At 35.9% G+C, this 13890-nt stretch overlaps 1 protein-coding gene across 12 annotated transcripts in view; it reads right to left on the reverse strand.

Moving 5' to 3' along the window:
- AKAP6 (A-kinase anchoring protein 6) overlaps nucleotides 1-13890 on the reverse strand; it is a 294067-nt gene that overhangs the window by 31164 nt on the left and 249013 nt on the right. The window lies entirely within an intron of this gene.

Consider the following 13890-nt stretch of genomic DNA (forward strand, 5'->3'; position numbering starts at 1 on the left):
AAAAAAAGGAAAAAAGATTAGCATTCATGCAATGAGAATATATACATACACTATATATATATATACTGTGTGTGTATACACACATATACTTCTCAGAAAAACAAAACAAACAAACAAAAAAAAAAAAACAGCAATAGAAATCATGGCTCACATGTACCCTGTCAGACCTTAAGGAAGGAGAGTAGAAAGGTCACTATAAAATTCTTTACACATGTTTTTTGCTATCATAAAATATTTCCAGGGTGTTTCTATATTCAAGTAAATTTAGGAATACTATGATAACTGTATCCCTCTCAAAGATAGGTTATTCATTGCATTTATTTCATCACACAGATTCCAGTGCCACAAAGAATGCAGTCTGACGTGAACTGCATGATGGGAGACAATCACTAAGCCCTAATATTGCTGAATATTGATGGGAGCCAGGATATGCTGGTTATATGCCAGAAACCTAAATAACTACACTGAGAGTCTCATTGAATAGCAATATAAATAATGCATCTTACATGCCAAAGCTAGAGATCTACCACCCGGAAGCAGTAATGGCATGGGGTGCTTCTGAGCACAGTTTTATATACAAACACAATTACACTCTATAGTCACTCAACATCAAATCAGGATTTGACTCGTAATGTGTTTTTATAATAATATCTACAAAGCTAGGGTACACAACGCACAAATGCTTCTGAGGATGACTGCTTCAGACCAGCTTCCAAGACCCTATACTTTTATAGCATTGCATGGCTCAAGTATACAACTATTATCAGAGGCCTGTGCTACTCCTGAATTTAATGAGACTGTGCTCCACACATGGGAGCTTTCCAGATAATTTAAATTGTAACTTGCCAACATCTGGTTCCCTCTGTGGGATGCCACAGATGAAAGTGCATGACCCTATGAGAAAATCTCAACTACCATCTTTTCTGAAGACAGGGTATTTGCCTTTAAACTTCCATTTAATCATAAGAAGCAAATAAATAAATAAATAAATAGAAATTTAAAAAGCAACCAGAGCTCTCAAAGCTGTTCAAAACTGTTTACTGGTAAGCAATCAAGACATGTCCTCCTGAATTTCACTAGGAAAACAGTATATAGCATGTGAATTTAAGTTCCAAATTTTCATAACACTTATATGTTAAAAATTGGAAGGTCTACTTAGAAATATTGTACATCTACAGAGTATTTTGCTTCTGGAAGTGTGTGTTTGATCAATAGCATTAAGCTACAAGCAAAACAGTGGTATACGCATCTAAAAATATATATCCTTTCTTTGCCTACGGGTAGTGTACAAGTGATTTTTTTATTCAAAGCCTTCAAGAGAAATGATGATTAAACCCACAAACATAGCTGAATTACTAATCTACTTTTACTGGCACAATTGGGCCATTCTAACAGTTAACAGATTGCTTATTAATCAACAAGGGTAAACAAGACAATGCAATCTCATTTAAGGCAGAAGTTTTAATGCCTAAAAGTATTTGTGTTCAAAATGTTAATCCTGATAAGGCTTCATTAGAAGACGTCTTAAAATGATTAAGTACATTTCATTGTAAAGTACACTGAGTAGTATATCAGCAGGTGGACATTTCATACAGATGTTCCACTTATTGATATAATGCATTCTATAGCAATGTAAATTACCCTAACTCCGTAATAGCTGGAATTCTATTACTTCTATAATGAGAGAACTCTGTACCTTTAATATTTCTGAATTTTAAATAAGGTGAATGACAAATTCCAAAACCACTATTTATGGCAAAATATGACCAGGAATTTTATTATTCAATTTATACCAGAGCTGCATTTTCACTTACATTTCCTGAACTTGCCCTTATTTATTTTCCTAGAGTTCATTACTAGCTTCCTACACAGTTCTTTATGTAACCACCATGCCTGACACATTTCCCTTCTGATTCTGTTCATTAGCCTAACATCACATCAGAAAAAAAAAATGGGGGGGAAGCCCTACCAAAAGATAAAGTCATGGTTCTTACTTTATTCTGTATACCAGCTAAGCAATTCAGTTTTATGAAAGTGATGGGAAGATATATACTGATGGCAGTCAAGTTTATATAGATCTGCATTAACTTCATGGAAGTCAACACAGCTCAGAATCTGGCCCTATATCATTAACTTACCTTGATCAATCTGATTATGTCATCCCTTAAAAATATTGTTCATTTTTGATACAATACCATATCATATGATGAGGTAAGAAGTATTTAATTCATAAGCCATTATATGGGAGTTTAAGTGAGGCCTTTACATTGTGTTAGCACACAGAGCTACAGGATCTGAGTCATTTCTAATTTACATCAATTTTACACCAGCCTAATAACAGTAGCTTTAGTGAAGCTATTTCTGATTTACATGGCTGTGACAGTACAATTAGGCCTATGGCACTTTTGTTTCAATTTTATTATGTGATATTATGGTTAATATTAAACAGGAGAAGAATGAAGTGCTTGTATATAACAGCGTGTTGAAAGAGTTGGCTATAGCAAAAATACTTTAAAAGCCAGAGAATTAAATCATGTTAAGACATCTTTAAACCCTATATAATGACAGTAGCAATAATGAATCTAAGCAGTATTATGGTCTGGTATACAATGTCCTAAAGGGACACAATAATTGTCTGTATCCTATGTCATGACACCTCACAGTGTTGTATATCCATCCATGATCTGCTGTTGTTAAAATGGCATGCTTGTATAAAAACCAGTCGGTATGGAAATTGTACATCCAAAGTATGTTTCCAGAACCACAGTTACGTTACTTATTTGCAAGGTACATCATTCTGCATTGCGAATTAACAGCTATAATTAATGATTAGTAAAAAAAAAAAAAAAAAGGAAAAGAAAGCAAAGAAAGAAAAAAAAATCTGACAGATTATACAGAGTACGTCCACCGAGGCTTCAGCTGCATGACTACAGCTGCTGTGGTAAGCGATTGGGTACTTGACAGTTCAGAAAATTATGAAATGATCTAACAGTAGACTGTGGAGTATCATTTAGGCTCCCGTGTGTGCAAAAGTTTTGCTGGAATACAGATTAAGAGATGAGGCACATTCGACTGTGGCTCCTCGTGCTATCATGCGTCTGTTGAGCTGTACTAACTGTAAATACAATTCAAACCATTGCAAATGTGGGAGAAACACATTTACTTGTATCATTTGCAGTGAGACTTAAATTAACATATACAACTTTGTTTGCTGCAGGCTGAGTGTTCGCAGTAACAGCAGCTGCCATGTATGAACCTGACTTTGTGTCTGAGTCCTTTGCTTTGCAACAGATACCCTGGTAACATTGAGGTGTTATTCATTATAACATTATTGCAAGTCATGTTTTCCCATCCGGAGGATTCCTATCTGTGCTGCTAGAATCTTGGGAGATTTTTCTTCCCTCTGACTATTTTCAGTGCTTTGAAGTTATCACCCGCATAGCTAAAAAGGGCTAGCTGAAACTACTTTCACAGCTTGTTAATACCATGCCTTAAATCATGTGGAAAAGCCCCTGCCGAGTCAAATGACATCAAACACTCCTTCCAAGCCATGGGCTAACAGCACTGTCTATGGGGATAGAAGTAGCCATGATTTGGCCACAAGGTGTTCTGCATGACTGTATGACTCTGAAGTGAAATGTAGGTGACCAGAAACACATGTGCAGTTTTAAACAGTGCCAGAGGATGTAAGAGGCATAGAGTGGTGTGAAGCTGGGGAATATTAGGGTCCCCCAAGCCTCAATCCTCAGCCTTCCTGCAGTGCATCAGTGCCTGAGGTGCAAAGCACCACCGCTCCCGCATGAGTGAAGGACATGGCTGGGAAGTAGGCTTTCTTCGTATACTACATGGTAGGTGACTCGGCCACCAAACCACTTTCATCAAGGTTCTTGAGCAGGTGTTTAATATTGGTTGTTTAATAACACTAAGGTTCTCAGTGAACTCAGTGGGACTTGTACCTAAATACAGTTTAAGAATTCAAAATTAGTTTAGTTAATTTAAACCTGCATAATCCACAGATAATTACCACATAAGATGTTAAGATATTATTTTTGTAGTACCATTTGTTACATATTGTTTGTGGAAATCATTTTTAAGTGATCTGAACTTCTTTCAACCATTTCTGTCTTTCTTGCCTTTGCTCTACACTTAGGAATATATGAGGTCCATGCAGAAATGGCTTTGAAACAATGTTGGAAGATGATGCATGTTAACCTACACGGAAGAATTTTCTTTGTGCATTCAGGTTCAGAAGAAATGCCAATGTATACTGAGACCAATGTTATTTCCAGCTTTATGTTGTGTTTCCACGTATGGGGAATACCTAATGGTTTTACGAAAATGAAAGAAGCTCCATTGCAGATAAATCTGGAATGATCCACTCTAAGAGGAAGTTTCTGTCTAACCTTGGTCTCTTAAAAGCTTATTCTTTCTCCTTGCTACAGGACATAAGTTTGTGTGGAAGGGAATGATATCCTTCCTATTGCATCTGTTGTCACCTGATGGAAGATAATAGGAAGATGAAATGATTGATCTGTTGTTCAGCAATCATATACAGAAATGAAAGGCAAAATCTGAGAACGGAAGCTGCCCTTCTCAGTACAACAATCAAACAACTCTTAAAAAACAGAATTTGCGTCTTTATATCTGATTTTTGGCTAGCACAGCACTTCGGTTTTCAACAGTGCTAACATAAAACTTTAAGAATCATGATTAACATCACTAATACATAAGAAAAGGGGAAAACAAGAAAAAATATGCTTGCAAATACTTGGTAAAATTTAGTTTTTAGCTTTTTCTGTAAAACAGCAAAGCCTATAGGACATTCCCTTGTTTGGGGTGATGCATCCTTGTATTTCAAATTCCACTCTTACACAACACTTGGTGGAATAAGACTCTTTTTTACTGAATGAAAAACAATAACTCCAAAAAATGTTATTAATAAGAGAGTAATTCCTCAAAAATGCCAAAAGACAAAGATAGGAAGTGAATGATGACTTGCCATCTTTCAGAAAAATACTGCCAAACCTGGGTGCTTTTGCTGATTTCAAGGTTAAAAGAAAATGTCACCTAATATTGGAACTCTACTCAGTTGCAGACTGTGGGACTTAATCTATACTGAAGCTAAATATTCTATAAGTATGCAGTGAAGTGCAAAAAGCAGCAATTGAAAAATGACATGATTAAATGGCACAACATGCAATCATTTGCTCTCAATTATATCAATGTATCTTCTTCATTTCAAGGAGTCAGGCAGAAATATTGTTTTTTAAATGCCTCTATTAAATTGGGCACCAATAATAAAATAGATGAGAGTCCTAATAAGCTCATTTACGTAACATACATCACACACCACAAAACTATTCTCTCCAAACGGGTTTGTTCATAGATTTGTCTCCTGGTTGTCACCAGTCTTGGCTATATTAAAAGATTTTAAAGGCACAAGGCTCACAGACCATTCAGTGGAAAACCTTTGTACTTAACCCTTGAGACATCTTTAATGCTAATTATGGAAAAAGTATTGATATAATATCTTTGCTGTCACATTTTATTATGATGATGGTGACAACAGAATCTAGGACTGACACTTCAGAAATATCATCTAATTGCAAGTCAGAAACACATAATGACAGTTTAAAGTAGACTACGACTTCTTTCAAAACAGTGAACTGTTTCTTTTTATTTCAAAGCCCTATTTTTAATATCATTACAACCACTAAATTGCTACACCGATCATTTCTCTCTGCTTTGCAAAGTGTTACAATACCTCTCTTCCAAGTCTGAGTACAGTTCACCATATTCCTTGTGAACTGTGTATTCCGACACACTTTAAAATAGTTATGAACTAATAAAAACTATTTCATTCTTACACTGACTTCAAGAGTCTACACAAGAGCTTGTATTCTATGTATAATCTAGTACTTAATAGATTTGGGTTAATTCTTAATTCACTCATTTAACTATCTTTAAAATAGTACAAGGGAATTTGTATTTATTTGCAATCAATAATGTAAATATAGGTAAATATACTTATTTTAAATAAAATATTCATTTTTTAAATAGCCTTCTAAGAGTACCTGTGTTTTTTTCCCATTTTACTTCAGAAGTACACTATATGCATCGGGAAGAAAAAAAAAATCCAGAATAAATGCTTCTGGCCTCAGTCCATAAAAGCTGCCATTATATCTATACAGCAGCCTTTAATTTCTTTGTTCTATTCCTTATGCTTGTTTAAGTACTTCAAAATATTTGTTTGTAAGAATATTGTTGAATGGTCTGATATTTAGCTCGTATTCCCATGTAACTAGTAATATGTAATATACTTCTCTTCATAAATTAAAAACACTATTAAAATTCCAGACATATAAAACAATATGAAGATTAAGTTACTATAAAAGAAACTATAATAGCTTACAGATTGCTTGTATCATTACTAAAGAGCTGGTATCTATTACAGTGTCTCTCTGGAATAAAGAATGCACTTTTGGCAATAATCTGTTAAAAAAGTGCCCATTATTGTTAAGATGCTCCTATCTTAGCTCTAAACTAGCATGCAATTACGGGAAGGTAACTTTTAAAAATAAAAGAAAAACAGTTTTGGATGTAAATGCATTTTCCTTATTGAAATACAGCATACATTTTCCAAGCCTTATTTTTTTGTGTTTGAGATAGGGGATTAATTAGATTAATTTCCACAACTGTTTTAGAGCTACTTACTACCTATGGCAAAGTTGGGGTTAACTTAGTTCCAGGGGATAAACCAAGTCATTCAGACAGAGAAGCCAGACATGATGGCAGGAGGATCCATTTTTCTACTCTGGCACTGTTCATGTTTATAAATCCATTCAGTTCATGCCCTCTTTTCATTCAATTTGAGAAGTTCTCTTTCCAGAGAAATAGATGCAAAGGAGAAATATTGAAAGAAGCGGTACAATTTGTTAGGGTCTCTTTTTTGCCCCCAGAAAATGCTAAAATAAAAGTAGGGAGAACATCAGACAGGTATGATAAATATTGGGACCGTGTTTTGCTTTTGTGATGAATCCTAAACCACACTACCCAAAAAATCATTTGCCTGTAGTGGACATTACAAACTTGTAATTTTTGCTAGATAACCACACCGGGCAGAGTTTCAAATGAACTTGTGTTGAAATTCAAGAGAAGAAACAACCCAATGCACAAGCAAAAACCTTACAAGATCCAGTGAGGCATAAATGAGGCTCGACTTTACTTCCAGTTGTTGGAATTCACTTAGAATTACAGCTTAGAAGAAATCAAGTTATTCACCAACATAGTTATTCACACATTAGAGGCAAAGAAACCCTCCAATTAGCTAAAAAATGTTAGGTATCAATTTCAGCCATCTTTAGTGAACTATTAAAACTTTGTAACCTGACTCAGACCGACATAAGAGGTTTTAAAGGAAAAGTTCCTTGCATGGAGATGCATCAACACCTGTAGCCCTCAGGCTGAGGTTCAGGTGTTGATATTGTACTTAGCCCCTTTTTTATCCAGTTCCCCCACAAATGGTAGACATGCATTTTTGCTGTCTTCGTGCAATGGGCCTGGCATATTCCAAAATGTAGTGAGAATTTAACCTATTCTGAATTACAGGAGAAAAGCATCCTGCAGTGTATTGGTATTACCTTTTTATAGGAAAGCAGTGAACATAAAATAAATTGGACTAATCTTTTGGAGACTTCAGGCCAGGCAGGGTGACAGTAATGGGAAAATAAACACAACTAATGAGTAAGGAAAAAGAGATTTCTGTTGGCTCTTTTCTTGTGTCAGTGAAGCAAATTCAGCCTGGATTCAAAAATGTACAGCTTGAGCTGTTCAGAGGTAAACAGAGGAAAAGATATTATGGTGCTTTCATGTGCATCTGTACATGCACTATGACAACAAGCAGGCATCTCTAGAAATGGAGTTCCTCATCTTATTTCAAAAAAGCAACGCATCTCAGAATGGATATGTCGTTAAAAGATAAAATCGTTATGTACATTCTTTTGCCATGTCTTAATCATGAATATACACACAGACGCACTTTTTTTTTTTCTAATTTCAGCCTAAGACAAAACTAAAAGTGCCCTACAAGAGAGGTTACTTGCAGCAGAGTCAGGCAGCATTGCACTGAAGTAGGCTTAGATTCATATTTTAAGTAGGCTAGGCTAATTCAGTATTTAACTTGCTGAAATGTTTTAAGCAAGTGTTTGCATAAATACATTAAGTTTTAAATTAACATTAACTCGCTTCTTATACAACTCAGGCAGCCATGACTGTGACATCCACAGGCTAGCTCCAGGGCTATAAGAAGGTTGGAATTAGAACTGAGGACAGGAGCAGGTGATGTGGTCAAGATGAACAGCGAATGGGAGCCTAAAACCTAGAAGTTCTCAAAAGCCAAATATCTGGATGAGGTGACTGTGTACGGTGGTCTTAGAGGCTCAGCATTACTTGTTTTATTGCACCTTCAACTGCCATTCTTCCATTGCCTGGACAAACAGGATTGGGACGAGGAGGCTAGGTACGACAAAAACAAAGAAAGCATGAAACAGGCTGTTTCCTTCACTGATGCTCAGAATAGAGAACATTATGACATTGTGTTTTTGTGCTCAGAACATGAAAATAAGCATCACCATGGTAAAAGGAGGGTGGTACAATACAAATGATATTGCATTGCCAGCTGTTAGTGAAATGCACAGAAAATCCATCAGAATAGGGGCCAGGCCTTCAGTCTCATTCTGAGGTGAGGAAATGCAGTGCTTTCCTAACAGAGCAGTAAGGGAATCATCCTCCTAAGGACAGGAATTCACATACTTTCTTTCTCCATCAAGTGTATGCAGCAGGCATAATCTAAGCCACTCCGCTGTCTCTAGTAATATGTTGCCTGTCTGCAAATCCCATTCCTGACAGACATCTCGTACTTGTGATACATAATATACCTGATAGGGATTGCAATAACACTTCAGTGTATATACTGAAGTTCTGTTCTTTTTACACTCATATTCTTACTCATCCTGAATTACACTTTACCCTGCAAATAATTCTACTAAAATCAATGGATTTCCTGGCAGTGTGAAATTATTTTTAGTGTGAGTAAAGGTACTAATACAGTCTATAATACTATTCCCTACTGGGACAATGATCTATTAACTTACATGAAAAGATGAAACTTGGGAAACCTCCTATGTACTGAAACCAAAATTAGGCAACGGTATACTAGGTCAATGATCCACCAATTAAAGAAAAACCTTATTAGTAGGATTTAATGGCTCCAGAGAACACAATTCAATCAATAATCCACTAATATTGGAGAGATTTGCACCAGAAAATGCAATGCGATGGCTCCAAAGGGGCATTTATAGACAACTAAATAAATCATATAATCACATGCAGTAGTACAAAGTGGACCTTCATGGAGACAGTACAGAGAATTTTTGTTAATTCTCTTATATTTCCAGTCCATACCGTACTACTTTTTCTATATGTTATCACTCAAAAAAAAAAAAACAAAAAACAAAAAAACTTGGAAGCCAAGCAAAGACGCTCACTTTTTACTTGCACTGTAAGTTAGCACAGCTTAATCTTGGTCTGTTTTCAGGAAAAATATTTCATTCTCTTTTTCCTTTGTCATCTTTTGCTTTCTTTTCGTTCTCCTTTTCCTTTTCCAAGTTGATAGTAATTGAAGAGGAAGTTTCTGGTTTTGCAGTAAATAGATCTCCAAGGCAATAGCAAGAGAATAAGCAGTTGCATTTTCAAGGAGTCATTTGGGTGGGTCAAAAGAAGAAAATCAATTGTATCTTCAATGATAATGACAACAATAAGTGATGAAATTGAGAATGTTCTCTCAAAAGAAGCCAAGTCAGCTATTTTCACTTCCACACAACTGACTCTTCAAGAGACCATTACTGTGAGGGAAAATGTAGCCCAAGGACTTCAATGACACAAAAGGCCAGGAAAGGAACTGTAAGCCATTTTGTCACTACAAAACTGCAGGTTTTACTTCGTAGTGGCTGATCTGGAACTGCTATCTCTGTACATGAGGATGACTTTTGTTTTACTCAGCTTGAGTCAGCCTACTCATTACATGAGAATTAAATGCAAATTATTCCGGTACAGTATGGAAGATAGAGACAAGTATGCCTCAGCCACATTGCCTCCTCATCAGTTCCAGTTAACAAGAACAAAATGATTCAGATAAGCACCTTGATGCATGTTAAGAAGGGCTGAGAGAAACTGGGGCTCAACATTACCGAGAAAGAAATAAGCCAGTACTTAGTGGGGAGGAACCTCACAGATATTAGCAGTCAACCTTCTGCAGTTGGCTCAACATCTTCAAGTCCCTCAAGTCATAAAGATATGCCTGATGATTCCTTGAGTGGGATTTATCTGATCGAATGGAGAACTTGATGACTGAACTAATCATTTAGAAGCAGGTATTCTGAAGTACAGTTTGCCTTCTCTGCAGCCAGACATCTAAAATAGGACAAATTAATTGCATCCCAAAAGTGCTTATTTCTTTCCAATTACTATAAAGGAAGCTCAGACCAGATCTCTACAGTGTAGGTATCTAAAGCTAAACTCTTTTATCCTACCTCTACCCTATGGCTATGCTGTCTGCAGGTAATCATGCTAGTATACCAGAAATAAGGGGACAGCACATGGGGAAAAGGAAAAGGAAAAAGACATAAGAAGGAAACAACATACGAACTAGTCACCTAAAAATAGCCACTAGGCCATTCTCTACTCCACTGAAGGACTCAATTTATTGCTGTATTTGAGCTCTTCTGAAGTCAGGCTGTTTCTGTTACAACAGTAACCTCCATCCCACATCGCAGTCCTGGTACAGAAGCCCATGACCACTACTGAGTTAGAAATGCATGCAGATATTTTATGATACCCCTGTGGAAACCTGCAGCATACCGGATCTAACCATCCCTGGTGGCTAGATCTTCTGTGCCCCTTTCTTTCCTGCAGCAAAGGGCTAACTTTGTGGGGAAAAATGGTTTTAGACAACCAGATAGTACTTATAATTAATTTTGAGATTTTGATTAATTAAAAACAAAGTAACAGCATAATAAAAATCAGAATTCACAGATCAAGCTTCACAGTCCAAAGAGGATGATGGAATGAAACCTGCTATCTCAGATCAGATATTTTGTCCTCAATGGGAACTGTAAATTGTATTACTGTTGCCTTTAATAGGGAGAGCTTATTGAAACACAAACTGAACTTTCTTTCACTAATAAGCATATTAAATAAAAATTTGAGAAACACGTGAGTGTATTAAGTACTGGGTGATTTAAAGTATTGAGTATTGATAAAGTATTGAGTATTGATAAAGTATTGAGTATTGATATTTGAATGTATTAAAACCAAAATCTGAGATATAAAACCACCTCTTGTGTTAGAGCCAAACTATCACATTTTTAGCAAAAAATAAATAAATAAATAAATAAATAAATATACATATATATATATGTTGAGCTCCTTACTATAAAGAGGTGGATTCTTAGTTCTTAGTTAAGTGGCCTAAAAAAATGCTGCTTTGGGATGGTAGGTTATATAAAATTAAGCCTGAATTTGCTTCAAACCTTTTTAAGTGGCATCAAGCTATATTTCACTTTGGAATCCTATCTGTTTTTCATGAGATTTAATACTTTATGCCTTCTTGTTTGTTGAAATTTAATCCAAACAAAATTTCGGTAAACATTTCTTCATCTGTGAAAAGACTTAAGGCTCTGAAGTCACACTCTTTCTGAGAAATTTATTAAAATTATTACAACATTTTTATCATGTTAGAGGTATAAAAAGGATTAAATCCTGCTTGACTTCTTTTGGACTTTCTGTTGGAAACTATTTTGCATACTTTTGTTACATGCACATTGAATTTCTGTAACTCTTTGATTGCAGCTCTGCCAGCAACATCATTCCAAAAATTGTAAAGCATCCAAGATGCAGTAGCAAAAGTGATTCCTGGCACCTGTAGGAACATTTTTCCAATCTCTGACTCACCAAACCTTTACTCAAAGTTAATATTTTTCTTTGATTTCAGTATGGCTATAATCTCGTACACTCCCAAACTAACTCTCTTGTGTTTTATTCAAGAGAATTTTGTTTAACTGAATTGCTTTTATGATGTGCAGTGCTGACTTATGCAAACTTTTCAGTTACAATAAAAGGCATCAGAAGAGGTACTGATTAACTGATTGATTACAAATTACCAATGCAATCTACCTTGCTTCATCAGAAAGTTCAGTTGCTTTAGGCAATGGAGAAATAAGAGACAGTGATCAGATATACTTTTTTTTAATGACATTGCATCATCTGGCATGCTCAGCCAAGAAATCAGTGGAAGACGAAAACATTTGTTTCTGAGTGAGTCAAGCCATCAGAAATAGTCACAAACATCCGATAAGATAGTGTTTACAAGGCAAACGGATATGGCAACAAATACTACTAGCTATGGAATTCAATACACCATTCACTTTTAGAAATATTAAATGAGAAAGTGTTTCCAACATATTTTGATTCAAATGATTTTGTCTTTTTCCAGTAATGAATCCATTGACTTAAGTCAATGGGAACTACAGTGCTGCTGAAAATTGGGCATCTCTATTTTAAAGACCCAAATACAGACTTAGGAAACAGGTATGACAATAGAGCATGCTGTTTCTTTGTTCACATGAAATCAAAAGCTACATGAAATGCAACTTTATTGTTGCCAAAGAACTTTAGGTCAGAAAATTTCTGCTAAAATCCTGTTACATTTTTTTAACTACGTTTGGAGGGGGAAGAGAAAAGGAAACTGTAAATCTAGCTAACAAAAGCAATAAAAGCTTTTCTACCTCTACGTGACTGAGAAAGGATACCAAGATGGACAGGTACTCACAAGTCTAAGATTGTTCTTGAGCAGCTGGCCTGTGAGCCAAAGCCATAACAACTACCTTTTGATGCTAATGGGTCATTGATCTATACTGAACACTTGAAGTCATAAGTTTTATTAGAGGTGGTAGAAATATACGACTAATTATTTAAGCTCCTTTGCTGTCTTTTGGTGGGTATTTTGCGCAGAAAACAGCATGCTTTTTGAAGTCCCGGACACATAAAAGCAAATGTGGCAGAACATACCTACTTACACGCCAACAAGCACACATATTTCTGGCTAGATCTTACTCAAATAATGAAATTTACTAAAACTTCCATGAAAGAATGTGAATTCTTTTTATTATTGCTCCTCATTCTTTCCTGCTCCAAGTCTCTCCTGACCCACAAAATTGCCATACATCATTAGGTTAGGAAATCAGTTGTGCCAATTATTAGTCTCATGACATTAGGTATTTCAGCTGCTAGAATTATGTGTTTACCTGAGAATCCTGTATTTCATTTAAACAGTATATTTCTAGTTCTGGCCCTCGTAGTTTCAGTGGAAAGCAAAAAAACCATGAACTCCAGGGACTCAAAAGGCAGAACAGAAATAAAAAAGATGAATAAATAAAATAAATGTATGGTTGTAGTTACGAAGGTCTCATGAATTTAAGTCATTCTCTTGATTTTCTTGGTCCAGATTCATCTGTATTTTATGTTGCAGCAAATCAGGAGTAAGACACCCTCACTTTCCCCTTTACAGCTGTGCAACTCGTGTTCACTGTTTCCCAGTTTTTGACAGTAGCCTGGGTTAGGCTACATTTGGGAGCTCACGACTTAATGTTGCTGTGGAATGGCCAGCAAGTGTCACTATAGACTGAAGCAAAGTTTGTGCCTCTCCCTCTTAACTAAATATGAAAATATCTGAAGCATTCAGGAGCAGGGAAAGCTGGTGGAATAGGTTACAAAATGGCTCTGCAGACTGGCTGCACACTGTGTTCCACAGAGGTTACTGGGCTAACCAAAGTA

The sequence above is a fragment of the Anser anser genome, assembly GCF_964211835.1.
Source record: "Anser anser genome assembly, chromosome: 5".
In the NCBI taxonomy this organism is placed as follows: Eukaryota; Metazoa; Chordata; class Aves; order Anseriformes; family Anatidae; genus Anser; species Anser anser.